This window comes from Pleurodeles waltl, chromosome 9 (assembly GCF_031143425.1).
Source record: "Pleurodeles waltl isolate 20211129_DDA chromosome 9, aPleWal1.hap1.20221129, whole genome shotgun sequence".
Lineage (NCBI taxonomy): Eukaryota > Metazoa > Chordata > Amphibia > Caudata > Salamandridae > Pleurodeles > Pleurodeles waltl.
In genome coordinates, this window is record NC_090448.1 from 1,079,165,968 (window position 1) to 1,079,181,700 (window position 15,733).

General features: G+C 42.3%; 1 protein-coding gene across 2 annotated transcripts in view; it reads right to left on the minus strand.

The window, feature by feature from the left end:
- Positions 1-15,733, minus strand: part of FANCM (FA complementation group M) — a 666,273-nt gene that overhangs the window by 143,638 nt on the left and 506,902 nt on the right. The window lies entirely within an intron of this gene.

Below are 15,733 nucleotides of genomic sequence, written 5' to 3' on the forward strand. Positions count from 1 at the left end.
TCCAACATACCTTAAATTTCGACACAAGAGTAAATAAATTAATAGAGGTATACAATTGGGGAGACTTAACGGGTAAGAGGGAGGGTTGCATGTGAATCTATTAATTAAAGATATCAATAACCACAGTCTACAGGTAAGTAACTTCTTTCTTTTCCAGTATTGTATCTTTTATAGATTCACATGCTTGAATCAGACTAGTTAGAAGTATCCAATGCATAATGGTGGTAGCAAGGAGAAACATCCCACCATGAGATACCAACAAATATGATTAGTCATACCAAAGACACTGAAACTGTACAAAATCCAGAAAGATATAGTAAATAGTTAAGTAACCATAACAGAAGTTCTTCAACTGGTAAACCATCACAAACAGAAAAATACAGATGATATGAGCTTAATAGCTGTATACTTTACAAGAACAGTCTTAGCAGAGTAGCCTGTCCACCCGCTACATCCGCCTTACTCCAGGCAATAATGCTTTGTAAAGGTTTGGACTTTTGCCCACTTCGTCGCCCTGAAGATGTAGGGTAACGACACTCCTGCAAGCAGGGATGATGATGCTGGAATCTTCCGTGTTGAGTGAGCTTTTGCCTTTGCAGCCAGCGGATGTCCAACCTGCCCATGGCAGAAGACTATAATTGAGGCGACTCAGTGAGCAATACTAGCCCGCATTAAGGCTTGACCTTTTCTTGAAGCAGAGAAAGAAATGAGCAATTGATATGATTTTTGGAAAGCTTTTGTCCTTTCCCAGTAGAACTTTAAACAATGCTTAATGTCCAGTGGATGCAAGGTTCTCTCTGCAGGCAAAGATTTATTGGAGAAAATGAAGGCAGAATGACTGGTTCATAGAGGTGAAATGTTGAAGGTACAGTGTGGATGAAAGAATGATTACTGAGCAGAAGTATTGTTTTCTAAAAACTGTAAGTAATGTTCTTTTATCGTAAAAGCCTGAACCTCACTCATACACCTGGCAGATGCAATGGGCAACACAAATGCCACTTTCCATGAAAGAAATTTCAATAGGCAGTGTTCCGCTGCCAGAGCACTGGAGGAGGCTTGACAGGAACGTAAGCTCTGAATTGACCCTTCATAAACTCTTTCACAAGCCTTTTGGACCACAAGGACAATTGCCCAGAATATCGTATTTAACTAGAAATTGACGCTAGGTGTACCTTAATGTATGCATGCTTAAGGCCTGATTTGGCAAGATGTAGTAGATAAGGCAGAATCTGCTCAGGTGTCGATGAGAAAGGATGACAAGACTGAGAAGCACACCATTAGCAGATTTGTTTCCATTTTGCTGAGTAGCATGTAAGTGTAGAAGAAGCTCGAGCTTTCTGAAGGACAGACTTGCATTCATTAGAAATTGTTAGAGCTCTTAATTTAGAATGGCGAGAAGTCAGGCCAACAAACAGAGCGTGAATTTGCGGGTGAACCACTTGGCCCTGGTTCATTGAGAGGAGATCACCCGTCGGCTGAAACTGAGTACCCAAGCATTCTGATAGGTGATGAAGCTTGGTGTACCAGTACCGCCTCACCCATGAGGGGTGGTTGGAATGGGCTGGCACTGCCCTCTTCATTTTCTGTAGGGCCTTTGGAATGAGTGGAAACGGGGGAAACGCATAAGGGAATGTCTCCGCCCTTGAGAGGTGGAAGGTGTTCCCCAAGAACCTGGCTGGGAAAATCTGTTGGCAAAAAAACTTGCATTTTTTGTTGAGGTAAGTAGTGAATGAATAGATCTAGGACAGGATACCCCTCCCCCTCCCCCACGAAGACGAAACCCCCTTTTTTAATTTGCTCTTGCTGAGGTCCCACTCGTGACATTGCTTGTTTTCTTTGCTGAGTAAATCACCCCACTCATTTTGCACTCCTGGGACATGCTCCACTTTCAATGAGATGCTGTTGGCTATCAGCCACTACCATATTTGCTGTGCTTGGGTTGAAAGAACCTGAGATCTCGTCCCACCCTGTTTTATCAGACAGAAAATAGTGGTAGTGTTTTCTGTCCTGGCGAGAACCAATGAGCTGCATAACCTTGGAAGGAAGGCTTGAAAACCACAAAAGACTACCTTCAATTCTGGGAGATTTAAGTGACATAAGGCTTCCTGACTGGATCACTTCCTGTGGACGTCTAGATCCTGCAGGTGGTCTCCCCATCCTTCCATCGAGCCATCCGTTATCACCACCTGTGTCACCGTAGGTAGGAAGGAGAGATCCTGAGAGTTGTTTTCTTTGACCATCCACCAGGACATTGCCATCTACAAGGTTATCGAAATGATGACCTCAAAAGAACCTTGACATTGTGCCCACTGCGCATCAAGCTGTTCCTGAAGAGGTTTCATGTGCTGATGGCAATTGGGAATTAACAGGATGCAGGATCACATCATCCCCAGCATGTATTTGTATGTCCTTACAAAAACACACCTTTTTGAAGATAGGAATGCGTGATTGCCTGCAATCGGGTAATTTTTTCTTCTGTGGGAAAGGCCTTTGGGAGCTTCATATCCAGGAATGCTCTTAGAAATACCAGCGATCTGGAGGGGACGAGAGATGATTTTTCCCTGTTGAGTTCGAGATCTAGGGATTGGAACAGTTGTAGGCAGGCCACTGTGGACTTCTTTGCTGACTGGAAGTACGGACCTTTGATTAACCAATCGTCCAGGTAAGGGAATATCTGGTGACAGGACCGGAGAAACGCTGCCACTGGTGCCATGCACTTAGTAAATACTCTGGGAGCTGATTATAACCTGAAGGGGAGCACCTTGAATTGATAATAGCTTCCTGCCACCTCGAATCTGAGGAACCTTAGTGCTTTGGATGTACTGGCACGAAAAGTATGCGTCCAGTAGATCTATGAAAGAGATAGTCCCCTGTGTCCATCAGCAGCAAAATCTCCTGATGAGATAGCATCCTGAAAGGTTGTTTTTTGAAGCACTTGTTCAAAAACCTGAGATCCATTACCTGCCTCCACTTGCCTGACTTCTTTTTGATCAGAAAAAAAGTGGGAATAGACACCAAGGTTGCGCCAATTGTGCTACACGTCTTCTATTGATTTTTTTGGAGAGAAATAATGGGATTTCTTTTTGGAGAATTATTGGAAGATGACAATGGGATGGTCTTCTGAGGAGGAAAATTTGGAGGTTTTTGAATAAATTCCAGTACGTGACATTACTAGAATACATCTAACACCCATTTGTCAGAAAAAAATGAGTTTCCATTGATTGAAGAACTAGAACAACTTGTGATCGAATTGAAGTGGGACTGCGGTGAAAGGGGCCTGCAGTATTTCATTGTCTCCTGCTGTTATTCTTAGACTTTCATCTTGCTGATGGGCGTTGAATGCCCCGGCTGTCTAGAATTCATGGCTGTTGTGGTTGGCCTGTAGGACTGAGCTGAATATTGCGAGCAAAAACCCTGTTGGGAGTAGGGCTGACACTGCAGCTGGAACTGTGGTCAGGAGATATATTGGCCTCTACCCCAGCCTCGAGAGGGCTGAAACCTCCACTGCTGCAAGTTCTCCAGAGACATAGCCAGGCCTGTGTTTGAATTGATCAACCGCAGTGCGTTGTCAACTTGTTTTCTAAAAAGGTACTCTCTGTCGAATGGCATATCCAGTATTTTGGCCTGTACCTCGGGACGGAAAGTAGTCACTTTAAGCCAACCTTGGCTCAATACTGCCGCTCCAGCCATCTGCCCGAACCCTGTGGAAGAGATATCCATGGCCACATCTATGATCTCGGAAGAGTCTTTTTCACCTTCTGCCAGGATCTCTCTTGACTTTTTTTTCTTGTCCTCAGGGAGATATTCCAACAGAGATGAGAAGTCAGATCATATCTGCCGGTCATATCTCCCCAAGATAGACATGGCATTGGAGGCTCTAATCGAAGTAGCCGCCATTGCGGAGGACCTCTTGTCTATATTGTCAAACTGGCTGCCTTCCGTATCCAGAGGGGCTGTTCATGGTGAAGAAGGAGTTTTTGCTCTTCTCTGAGCAGCTATCATGATGACTGAATCTGGTCGAGGATGGCCAATGAGACAATTAGGGAAACTCTCAGGAGCCTTGTACCTTTTCTCAAGTTTTGGAATTAGGGCTGCCACAGATGCTGGTGTCTTTAATTAATTAATTAATTAATGTTAGGCCTTCTTGCCATATAAAATCCACAATAGGGAAAGCACAAGTGGTGTGTTACGTTCCTGCTTTAAAATTACAGAGGAAACACTATGTTTAGCTGTCATAGGTAAGCCAAAGCGCTTGGATGCTCTTTCAAGCAGACCATGGAAACTGCTGATATCCACAGGCGGTGAATCGGCCGCTGGTGGGGTAGGAGATTCTGGCATTGGTGTGACGTAATCATCCCACTCATCATGGGCATTCGGATCTGTCTGAAGTTCACCCACTTCTAATTGCTGCCCATCACTGTCCTGGAAAGTATCTGGAACTGATACTGGTGGCGGTGTAGGTGTATCTTTCTGAGGCTTAAGTGAGCTCTGGGGAGCAGGAGTTAGGTCAGGACTTCCTGCCTCAGTGGAGGCTGCTGAGCGGAGTTGGCGTCAGGGAACCGTTTGTAATAGTCATTTATTATCTTGCTTAAGTCTATGACCAGTGTAACTGAAACACCGATGGAAGGTTCCTGAACATGATGCTGCTCATCCTCTTGTTCCTTATATGGATAATGCTTCTGAAACATATCAAGTTGTTGAACAGAGGTATGCCCCCTATCAGAGCAAGAGTATTCACCTTCAAGGTTCGCGGACTTATCACCTTTACTTCTTTGTCCTCTGATTCTCGGCCTTTAATTGCAAAGGACTGTACGCACGGCCACATTTACCATCATCCTGAAATTCCAGAAATTCCAGGAGGCGTACTGAAATCAGTGGAGACATTTTTGAAAAGTCCTGAGGCAGAGATGGAGTTGTGCCCTAACTGGGAATATGACAGATGTCTTTTCACCCCGTTGACGGGGTTGTCAATAGAATCGTTGACGGGACGCGGCACTGAAAGGAACGTTTATTGACGGGACAGTAGCGGGAGAGGCCCTCGCCTCTGAAGTGGCAGACAAGGAAATCTTCGTCATCAGAGACAGTCTTGTCATCGTAGGCAATGGTGCAGTCGTCACTGTTTTCGCTGATGACGTGGCTGCCATCATCGTCTTGATCGTCGGTGTAGTGGAAGACGTCATCAACACCGTCGGCAGTGCGGATGCTCCTGGTGACAGGGAAACCGTAGACGGTAAGTTCCTCAATGGTGTCGTCGACAACTGATTTTTCTTTGTAGAGGGCTCCTTGAAGGGGGGTATGAGGAGCCAATGGAGGTGCTGAATCAGACACTTGATAAGACGAAGGGGCAGCTTGCTCCTTTCTTGATCTTTTTCCTGACTAGTTTCTATGCTCCTAGATTTTTTAGAGTCTCTGTGAGAAGATGATGATGATGATTTTCCCTCTTTCTAGAGGAGGTATGAGTCTTCTCCTCATTCTGAGTCTGAGTCAGAGATAGCCTTCTCCTTCTGTAGTTAAAGAAGTAATCTACCATTCCACTCTTTAAGGGTTTTCGCAGAAAACGTACAGCAGTACTTGCATTCTTTCAGCTTATGGTTAGGATAAAGCCAGTACAAGTATTCTTTATGTGGATCCTCAAAATAGAGCCTGGATTTTCCACAAGTCACGCAAGGCGTAAAAAGCCCTTTTTAAGACTCAGACATTCTGCGTGAAAATACAGCAAAACACTTCCAAATTGTACCTCAGATGTCGGTGAGAGGTGTGGAGATGAAATGGAAAACTGCAGATCAAAGGGTTAACAGTGACACCTCTGACTGGGTAGAGCACAGGGAAGCTCCCTACACACGACGGAGTAAGAAATCTGCGGTATGGTGGCTCTGCAAGGGATGAGTGTTCAGGGTCTCTGCTGATCGGCTGAAGTTTGGGTGTATTATATAAATGTGAATTGGCTACTATCTACAGTTACTAGCTACAGTTTTTTCAATGGAGTTTAATGCTAATGCTTTAGCACTGCTTTTATTACTATTACAGTGGGACTCTCACCATGACGACGAGGAAGATTCAAGCATGTGACTCTATAAAAGATACAATACTGGAGAACCCTTTTTTCTTTTCAACCTATTCTATATCCGACTCTGGCAATCCATGCTGCTGATGCCAAAGTAGACCTAAAGAGTTCTTTACACTGCCAAATGTTAAGACATTTAAAAAAAATACGACACCATTGCAAAAAAAAGGTTGTTGGCTTTGAGCTCAGTTAATGGATGCAAATACTTTAGCCAAGTCCAAGTGTTTGCTCTGGCTGTTGGCTAATCACACTGCAATAGAATGTGGTGGCGACAAATGGAGTTATCTAAACATATTATTCAGTCAGTACTTGATTCTGTTCGTTCCATTTTGAGGTGTTTCAGAACATCAGTGACCAAAAGGGCACATTACTGGATTTGGGTGGCAATCTTTTCATCAGATTTGCATAATAAATCTTTAGATCTAACTTTTTGCTAACGTACTTGACCATATATTGAAGAGTCAAAGCAGAACGGTTGCTTTTTAGGTTTCTCAGTGATATTTACATCATGTTAGGCAGTCTACACTTCCGACTCCACGACAGAAACTAAAGTTTGGAAGAGGTCATTCTTTCCTGCGATCACTTCAGCACGAGAAAGTCAGAAAGAGTAGAAAGTAACCCTTAGCCTTGTCCCATTCAGTCTTTGCAAACGAAGGTAAACTGCTTAGAGACCCACATTACATCATAAAACATCATCAAGGGTAAAAGGCAGGGTCAAGATGTTATTCTCTGAACAGGAAAAACTGACATTGGCCCTGCCTGTCCTGCAGATTGCAACAAAAGGTTGATGCCAAATTTTGAAGCTGTGCACAGTAAACCTGCATGAAACAAATGCCAGAAAGCTACAAAGAAAATGTATTTTATTAAGTTCAACTAATATTGTACAAACAGGACACAGCACATGCATATCAGCCAGAATAGTTTTAAAGGGCTTTTCTCAACATACTATTTCTCCTGATTCCCCACAAAGGAAGGAATGAGGATATCCATGTTCTGATAACTCAAAATGTTTACGAGAAAATAAGCAATCAGTTTGGTATCTTGAATACCTAAGAGGGACAATTTCTTCTTCTCATTAGAGATAGCACCCAGTACTTTAAATTGAGGCTTAGAAGTTTTGGCTTTATGGCGTCTTACGTCATCTCGATGTCCTAAGTGAACAAATGTGAAAGAGGGCGTTTCTGGAAACTGTGCAGAAAGCTATGTATGTGAAAGCAATTGTCAATGCCAACATTTGTGGCAAATACGTCTTGTTTGGTAGGACATAGCAATGTTCCTGTCAGACGTCAGATAACATCCTATGAATAGTTTGTAACCACGTCATTTTGTTTTTTTAACCTTTTTACACGAGTTTCCCCAGATCAATGCATCACTCACTAACAGATTAAGTACCCCAGGTTCTGCCCCCTACACTACCTGAATAAGGGAGCTCTTGAAGATGCAATGTTGAGTCCATGGGCGCTTGATCTAATACATGCTGCCCTGTTACTTCCATTAGGAACAAGGCACTGAGAAGGTGCAGGAGGTTTTGAAGGGACAGGATTTCTGGATCATGAAGAGTATGGGGTACAATAGTTTCCATCTAATAAATTGGGGTAGGTATTAAAGACTGCCAGCGCTATATTCCATCAAGCACAACATTTTCCCATGCAATAAAATGTGAATTAGTAAAAGCACAAATTACGGCCCTGATTTTTGAGCCTTTGTAAAAAAAATTGTGATGTCAATATCTCACTCGTAAGACTCATTCTGATTGCAACAGAAATGACTGAGCAAAGTTACCTCATAGTAATTAACCCCAACACCAAGGTGAGCATTGTCAATGCTTCCACCTAGAAACACGTCAGGGATCCACATTAACCATAGGCATGCGTTCAAGCACCAGATAATTCTGTGGGGGGTGGGAGCCAACACAGATTGCAGCCGCAAACTCATCATATTTCAAATTCTGACAAAAGGAGTAAATGAGGGACAAATGTTTGTTGCCTATGGATTCTCTTCGACAGGTGTAAGCGTAGCAAAACAGACTTTCTCAACGGATTTACACTTGCATCAATGAGAGCTATCAAGAAGCCATCAAGACTCTGGCGTTTAAAATTATTGCATATTCCACTGTGGGGAGAGCAGCCGCCATTGGACTTTGTTAAATAGTGCTTTTGCCAGCCTTTTGTAAGCCAGTTGCTGTCTTTGATGAACATATTACCTAAGCCATCTTGTCTACAGGTAGATGCGAGTGCAGAGATTAGAGGATGCTTCACTATCTTGTCCACCTATCCACCTATTAGGTAGCCTCCTCGTCATTACAGCTTATTTTTAAAGGACCTCACTGTGCCCACTTTTTCTTTTCTCTTCTCACTACCACATTCCTCACTCCCACCCTATTACATCAGATACTCCTGTAATACACTCTTTTTTATTTACTAGATCCCGCTGGGTCCCAAAAAAAATCGAAATCTAAATGTTCACACTTACCTAACACTGGCCCGTCTCTCTCCACTATGACAACACAAAGCTTAATTACCTTTTCTTCTAACTTCAGCACATCATTAACAGGGCTCTTCACCTCTATAAGACTCTCACTATAGCCCTTCTGATGACTTTGCAAGAGACCAGTCTCCTCACTCACCTATTTGTCTTCATAACACTATCAGGGGTGTAAAAGTGAACAACCCCAATTTCAATTTATTTGATTTGTGTAGAGTTAATAAAAACACATGTATAAAAATGCTATTTATCTAATATCGATATATTACAAATCATTATATTATAGAATGCTAATATAACTGTATTAAAAATTAATTTCCTATTAACTATTTAAAAGATTTCATTATAGTCCATCAGTCTTGTTACATAAAGTAACATGGTTAAAAGACATTTGATGTCCTTCCACTTTCTTCACAAAATATTAATTGTGTTTAAAATGTATGCTGTTACTTCTTCAACAGTCTATAAGAGCATATCTACAGCCTGGATGTCCAATTTATTTAATGGATGTCTCAAAGGGCTTCTTGTGTTTGCTAGCTCTGGCAAGAATACAGTGTACCAATGATGGTCTCAACCACATGCTTGTACAGTCTGTAAATGTTGGAGGACCACTGTTTAGGTCATGATGGGTGAGGTTCAATGTTACAACACCACCCAGTCTAAACACCATGAGTTTTTGTTTACGAAATTGCGAATATTATGTCGAGATAAGATTGCCTTCCAGCAAGCAAGTAAATATTCAAGGTCATCCAGGCACTTTGAGAAAACAATTTGATCCTGGAAGCGAGGTAGCGCCAGCATAGTTTTATTCATAACTCTTAAATTTATTTAGCAAGAGTGGCATGTCCCATAGTTATTTCATTTGCAGATTTTTTAAAGAGGGTTCCAGACAGGCTTGAGATGATGATTTTTCGTCAGAAGACAATCTACAGTGTGCCTACGTTTGATTTCCTAAATTTGAAACACATTGTTGTGAATGCCCCTTGTTTGAATATTACTTGATTATTATACCAAATTCCATTCGTGTTGGCGCCTCGAGGCATTTCTGGTCAGTCAGAATGTTTCTCTAACTGTATTGGTTATTATCTTGCAAAAGAGTTTAGCCTCTCTTTCATGGCGAAATTCACATCCTAGGAAATAGTAGGGATAAGCTTTAAACATTACTTTCAAAATAAGTGAGACGGTCCTCCCCACCCCACATCCACCTCCCACCCACCCAATCCCTGCAAAGGTTCTTATGCAATGAGCGAAGGGCCAGCCCAAGTCCACTGGCTTTTGTTTTAATAGACTGTTTTTTAGCTAAAAAGATACTGTGCTTACCAGAAATGACAGAGGTTTTTGTATTCTTTTTCTCTTGCTACAGATTGGTCATTAAGGAACCAGGTGGCTTCCTTCTTCATTTTTATTTTTATTTTACCAAAGATGACAATTTTTTGTTTTGCTTAAGTTTGCTTCCAACTTACTCTGTAAAGAGTAAACCTATATATTTAAGTCATTGCAGATCAAATTTTGTTTTACAACATAGTCTGTGTAAAGTAGGCTCAATATCAGCTTTGCACTAAGCTTTTGGAGTATCTACCTTGATAAGTTCAGCCAGGAGGAACTACAGTGTATACACTGAATAAAAGCGATGCAAGGATGGATCTCTGCTGAAGGCTGGTATTTGTGTATACCTTTCTTGATACTGATTGGCCATCTCCAACCTTAACTCAGATCAAAGTGTCGGTGTATAGTAATAAAATGCCCCTCAGCACGTTTGGTGGAATTCCTCAACAGAAATGTTTTAACCAAAGGTCTTTTAGGGACTCTATTGAATGCAACTTTGAAATCCACAAAGAATATAAAGAGCTGGGGACTGTGAAGGTTTTGCTCACTGATAAAGAAAGAGCCATCAAATTGGAGACAACTTTCATGCCTGGTAGAAAACCAGTTGGCCGAAAGGGACTAACTTTTGCTCGTTTGCCATGGGATTCTAGGGCTTGAAGCAACAGGGATGCAAAACATTTTGGGCCTCATTACGACCCTGGCAGCAGGCTGGCAGTGTTTCGCCAGCTATTATGACTGTGGCGCATTAGCCACGGCCATAACGCCGGCCCCTCCAACATACCGCCAGGCGTCATAATCCCCAACCGTCAGCCTGTCCATGGCGGTAAACACTGCCATGGAAAGGCCGGCGGTAAGGGGAACTTGGGGTCCCCAGGCACAGTCCCATCGCGCATTGAAATGTGCGACAAGTGCTACTGCACCCGCTGCACATCAACACTGCCGCCGGCTCTATTATGAGCCGGATGCAATGTTGATGTGACTTTTCCGCTGGGCCAGCGGACAGAAGCACTGTTACAATCCGCTGGCCCAGCAGAAAAGTCATAATAGGGAGCCAGATATACCGCCAGCACTGGCGGTATACTGGCGCCTGCAGCTTCGGCGGTCTTGGAGAAACACCGCCGAAGTTGTAATGAGGCTCTTTGTGTCTATATTTAGAAGGTCTATCAAAAGATAATTCTCCAGACTGGATTTTTTTGCTGTGTTTAAAAATAGGATGTAAGATTGACCCTCTCCATGACTCGGGCACTACCTTACTTTGTAGGCTGTTAATATATAGGGCAAATAATTTTGTTGCCCAAAATTCGGGATGAAATTTAAATAAGGCTTGCGGCAGGCCATTTGGTCCCGGGGAATTGTCTGAGCGACTTCTTAACATTTTGCCTTTTTGCATTTGCATTTTGCAGACTGCCTTTTAATTTCCTGTTTAGGTGGAGCATAAGCGTATGGCCTCTTGTATACTTATAGTATACTTACTTCTGTTGGCTTAAAGCCATTTCATTTGTTTGTTTCAGTGTCATTTAAAAATCCTTGCTTGCTAGTGGTCAGTCATGTCTCTTTGTCCCTCCTTTTTCTCTTTGGACTGACTACTGTATAATTACGCTTTGTCGTGTTTATCTGTTCTTTGGGGGACTTTTTTTTCCCGGTTTCCTGCTCCAGAGTCAATGTGCTTACAATGCTGAGCTTGGGGGCACTGTACACGCACCCTACTGCTTCGTCCTTAGCGTTTAAATCACACTCTCCCATGCCGTATTCTTGCTTGTCCCGCAACCCAATCACCCCTCTCCAGCTGTCGCTTTTTATCTCTTGTGCCAACGTGGTCGCTTGCCCCAAACCCCTTTGTTTTCTTTAGCCTTGCCACTTCACGTCTATGGCGGTATGTTTCTTCCTCTTCCTTGTTTTTGGGCATCTTGCTGTTTCTTTGCAATGTCTTTGGGGTCTTTTTTTGTTTGTTTGCAGTTTCATGTAGCACAAACTTGACACGAAGGTATTGGAGCGTCTCATGTAATTTTCTTTTACAAGTTTAATATTGCACAAACTCAATACAAAGATATTACAGTGCTTTACGTGAACACTGGTTATATTACACATTAACACATTCATTTTTGGTAGCAAGGAGAGATTAAGTGATTTGCCCAGAATCACATGATGTTGAGCCGGCATCGAGACTCGAAGCGTGTTCCCCAGCTCCAAAGTCGGCAGCTCTGGCCGTTACGCCACATCCTCTCCCCTAGGGTTCTGTATCTGGCGCAGTTGGGGTAGTCTGGGAATAATTTTTTTTTTTTTTTAATATAGCGCTTGGTAATACAGTTTCTGCCATTTCATAGCGCTGCTAAACTGGTGCCATTATTAGCAAGATCACTATAATTCCTTTGCATCGACCTTGCAGAGATGAAGAGGTGAAAAAGCTGTTAGGACTGTAATCTGTGACATTCTCATTCTGTCAAGACCTCTGCAGTGGGTGCACTATCCAACTGACGTGAGTACAGCTTAACACTAGGTAATAGCACATGCTCTTGATAACCTCCAGAGGGTCACTAACAAAGCACATAGGTTATTTCTAGGCAAGAAAATGGCGAAAAGTGTTGTCTCTAAATTGGTAGAAATAGAGTTGTGACTCCAGACTCAAGTACTTCCCGGCCTCAAGCTTGATAGCAAAAAACATTTAGCCTTTGAATGTAAATTGGTCTTCTTCAAATTTTCCTAAGTAGCGCAAAGAAGCTAACACAAGGGTGCCACAGTGAGAGGAGCAGCGTATCATAGGGAACAAAAGTGGAGCAAACTCCATCCCTTCCTTCTCTCAGAATTCCCTGGTCTCATGGCTTTGATGACAGTCCCCTCACAGCTACTGCAACCTTGTAGTTACCACTTCTGTAAGCGCTGCCTAAAACAGCGGTCGAACAGCACTGCTTCCTGTTTGCAGAGGCTCCACCTCGAATACCCCTCACAGTTGCTGTCACAGGCACAGAGCATTTCCCCATCACCCTCTGGACTCCTGTGTATAACGATCCATGCATCGTCTGTCACAGCCATGTAACGTTTAACCTGCTTTCCTCTCTTCCAACCCCCAGGCTTCATGTAACCACTCCACTAAGTTTCCATGCATCATTTGATGTATACTCAATGTATTATTTCTGACTGCAGTGATTACCAAGTTAATCTAAAATCAATGTCAAGAAAATATCTTTCTGAACCTATCAAGTTTCCCTTTTCTCACTCCTGCTTCTATTGGTGTTTCTCTCAGTGCTTCACCACCCCTTCCTGTGTATATGCGTGTTTGTCTATATGGGTACACAACCCAAGGACTACATCTAAAAGTCAGTCCTGGACCGTAAGAGTAAAGACTCCATGGGCAGGAGGTGTTTTAAATGGGAGAACTATTGTTTCACAAACTGTGGCCAGCAGGACCAGTCACTGCTTGTACTTATGTAACTCAAATGTGTCACTGTGACTGAAGTCTTTTTTTGAGTAAGACAACAAACAGGCAGGATTCATGCCAGGCTTGCAGGGTAACCACTGTGTAAATAACGTCATTTATCTTATATGGGTATCAACAAACTCTGACGTGGTTCTGGACGTACTTTGGATTCCCAAAAAAAACATACATTTGAATCCTTTTCACAGCCTGAGAAAATGCCAATGAACCAATCCTGTAGGAGGCTCACTGGGCACCACTGGTCTAGGCGAAAACACACACTATCAATCCAAATCCAGGCTTCTCGCTCTACTCCGAGTGGTCCGGATGGCAAGGCCTAGACTTCACATTTTGAGTAGCCACCCTAACAGAGAGAATTCTGACTTCAAAACCATCAGCCAGTGCCCAAATTTATGTACCGAAAAGGCATTGTCAAAGCCTAGGAGATTGAGGTACACATATCTGTTCTACAGAGCCCAGTCCTGAGCCAAGGGCTGTTATGAGACTATGGCAGTGGTTTAAATTAATACAGAGTACCAGCCCTTCTGTATTTCCATTTAAAACACTGACCCAAATGTCACAGATGTTCTCTGGAACCTATCCTGTTGGCCCATCTACCAATGAAGCTCTATTTCACCAATCTGCACACATTTGAAGCCTCCTGGTCAGTTAAGCTGCCTCTTCTGTTATTCTCTTTGTATACAATGTAGAATAATAATTCCTTTAAAAGCTTCACACAGACATATATAGTTGCCCCCTTTTCTTTGCTCCTAACTCTTTTGACCCCCTCCTTCTCTGGGTTAAATGCCACAAAGGTCCTCTTTGGGGCTAGTTTGATGCTATAAATGTTTAGGTAAACAACAGATAGGGTTGCATCTCTAGGGTATGACAGCCAGTCTTTAGGCATGAGGCAAAAACACTCTCAAGATGGCGGCCTTGTTGTATCCTCCTGCAGCAACAGACCTGGGAGGGTTGCTGTGGCACCTGGCATACATCCACTACACTCCAAACCAAAACACACAGGTAAAAAATATTGTCATTTACAATGCCAATAGCTCTAACTCTCACAAATGTGAGACCTATTGGATTTCACATGCTTGTTTTGTATACTTATTGAATTCTATGTAACTGATTAATGTGGTGGACTGTAATGACCATGTTTCCTGGAAAGTGAGACTTAGAAATTGTTCCTCATACATTATTACTTCCATATCACTGATAAGATTCTTTAAGCCTCTCACGTTCCATGAATACAGTTTTAAAAGGCTTGAGACTGGAGATCCGCTTTCCGGTTTGGAATCGGGCTTTATTCTTATTAATCTTAGTTAATTAATGTGGTCTAAAGCCAACTTCAGCCGTCTCGTTGTCTTGATTGATCAACTGGGATGCTACTTGTCTTCCTAATGTTTGACTGTAAGAAATAGTTACATTTGTTGGTCTGTCCATTGGAATGATGATAGCTTTTGTTCAGAGGTAGTTGGCTGACAGCATCCAACAGGTGGCACTGCTTGTAATTACGTTTGTATTCCAATTAAAACAGATGGATATGCCATTTCATAATATTAAGTAGTTTTAATTTCCCATTTGTTTTATAGGTGTCTTTTCTCAGAACACCTCAGGTGGAATTGGTAGGGGTAGTACAAGTGACTAATGTGTAATTTATTTGTGTTGCATGTGCTGGTAAAAAAATCGATTGTGATGATACTGAATGAGTAAGTGTGACATATCTTTGTGGGCTTGTAAACATTTGATGATGTTACCACGATAAATAAGTCTGTACTATGTTCCTGACTTTCTTTTAAACTGTTATTGACAATAGGGGTTGGATGAGGCTGCAGGCCTGGACTATGTACATTTCCTTATCCAACAGGGTTACATTTACTAGTTGTTGTTAGTCTAGCTTCAGAGGTCAATGATTCTGAGTTGTGCTGATGTAATTTATCCATTTCTAAAACAGTGCTGTATGTCTCTTTATAAGAATTCTTTACTAAGGGTTCATTCTTAACCGCTGGGAAGGGGTGGCACAAATAATAAGTTTAAATTGAGCAGGGTTTTTTTTTCTTTGGGGGTGTTTCTGGTCTACTAGGTAAACACACTTCTTAAGCAATAATTTTAATGGTCTGTGTGGTAAAACCTAGTTTGATGTGCTTGTGGTTCGGTATAGTTTGGGAGGGGGTTTCATCCTTTTACCTTCATTTAGAGTGATTTTAGTTTCTTTTTTTACTTTCTTTGGTCTTGAATTTACCTATTTGTGTCAAACACAGGAAACTGCTCGATTTTTTAATTTTAAGTGGGCTGACTGGTTTTATGTTTTTGGTATGTGCTTTTCGCTGTTTTTCCACTCCCTCTTGGTTGATGGTTCCTGGATCATAACTTGATAATTTTGAACTAATTTGTTAGTTGTTGCTGGAGAGGCTGGAGATACCAGATCAGCAATGTCCTTTTCA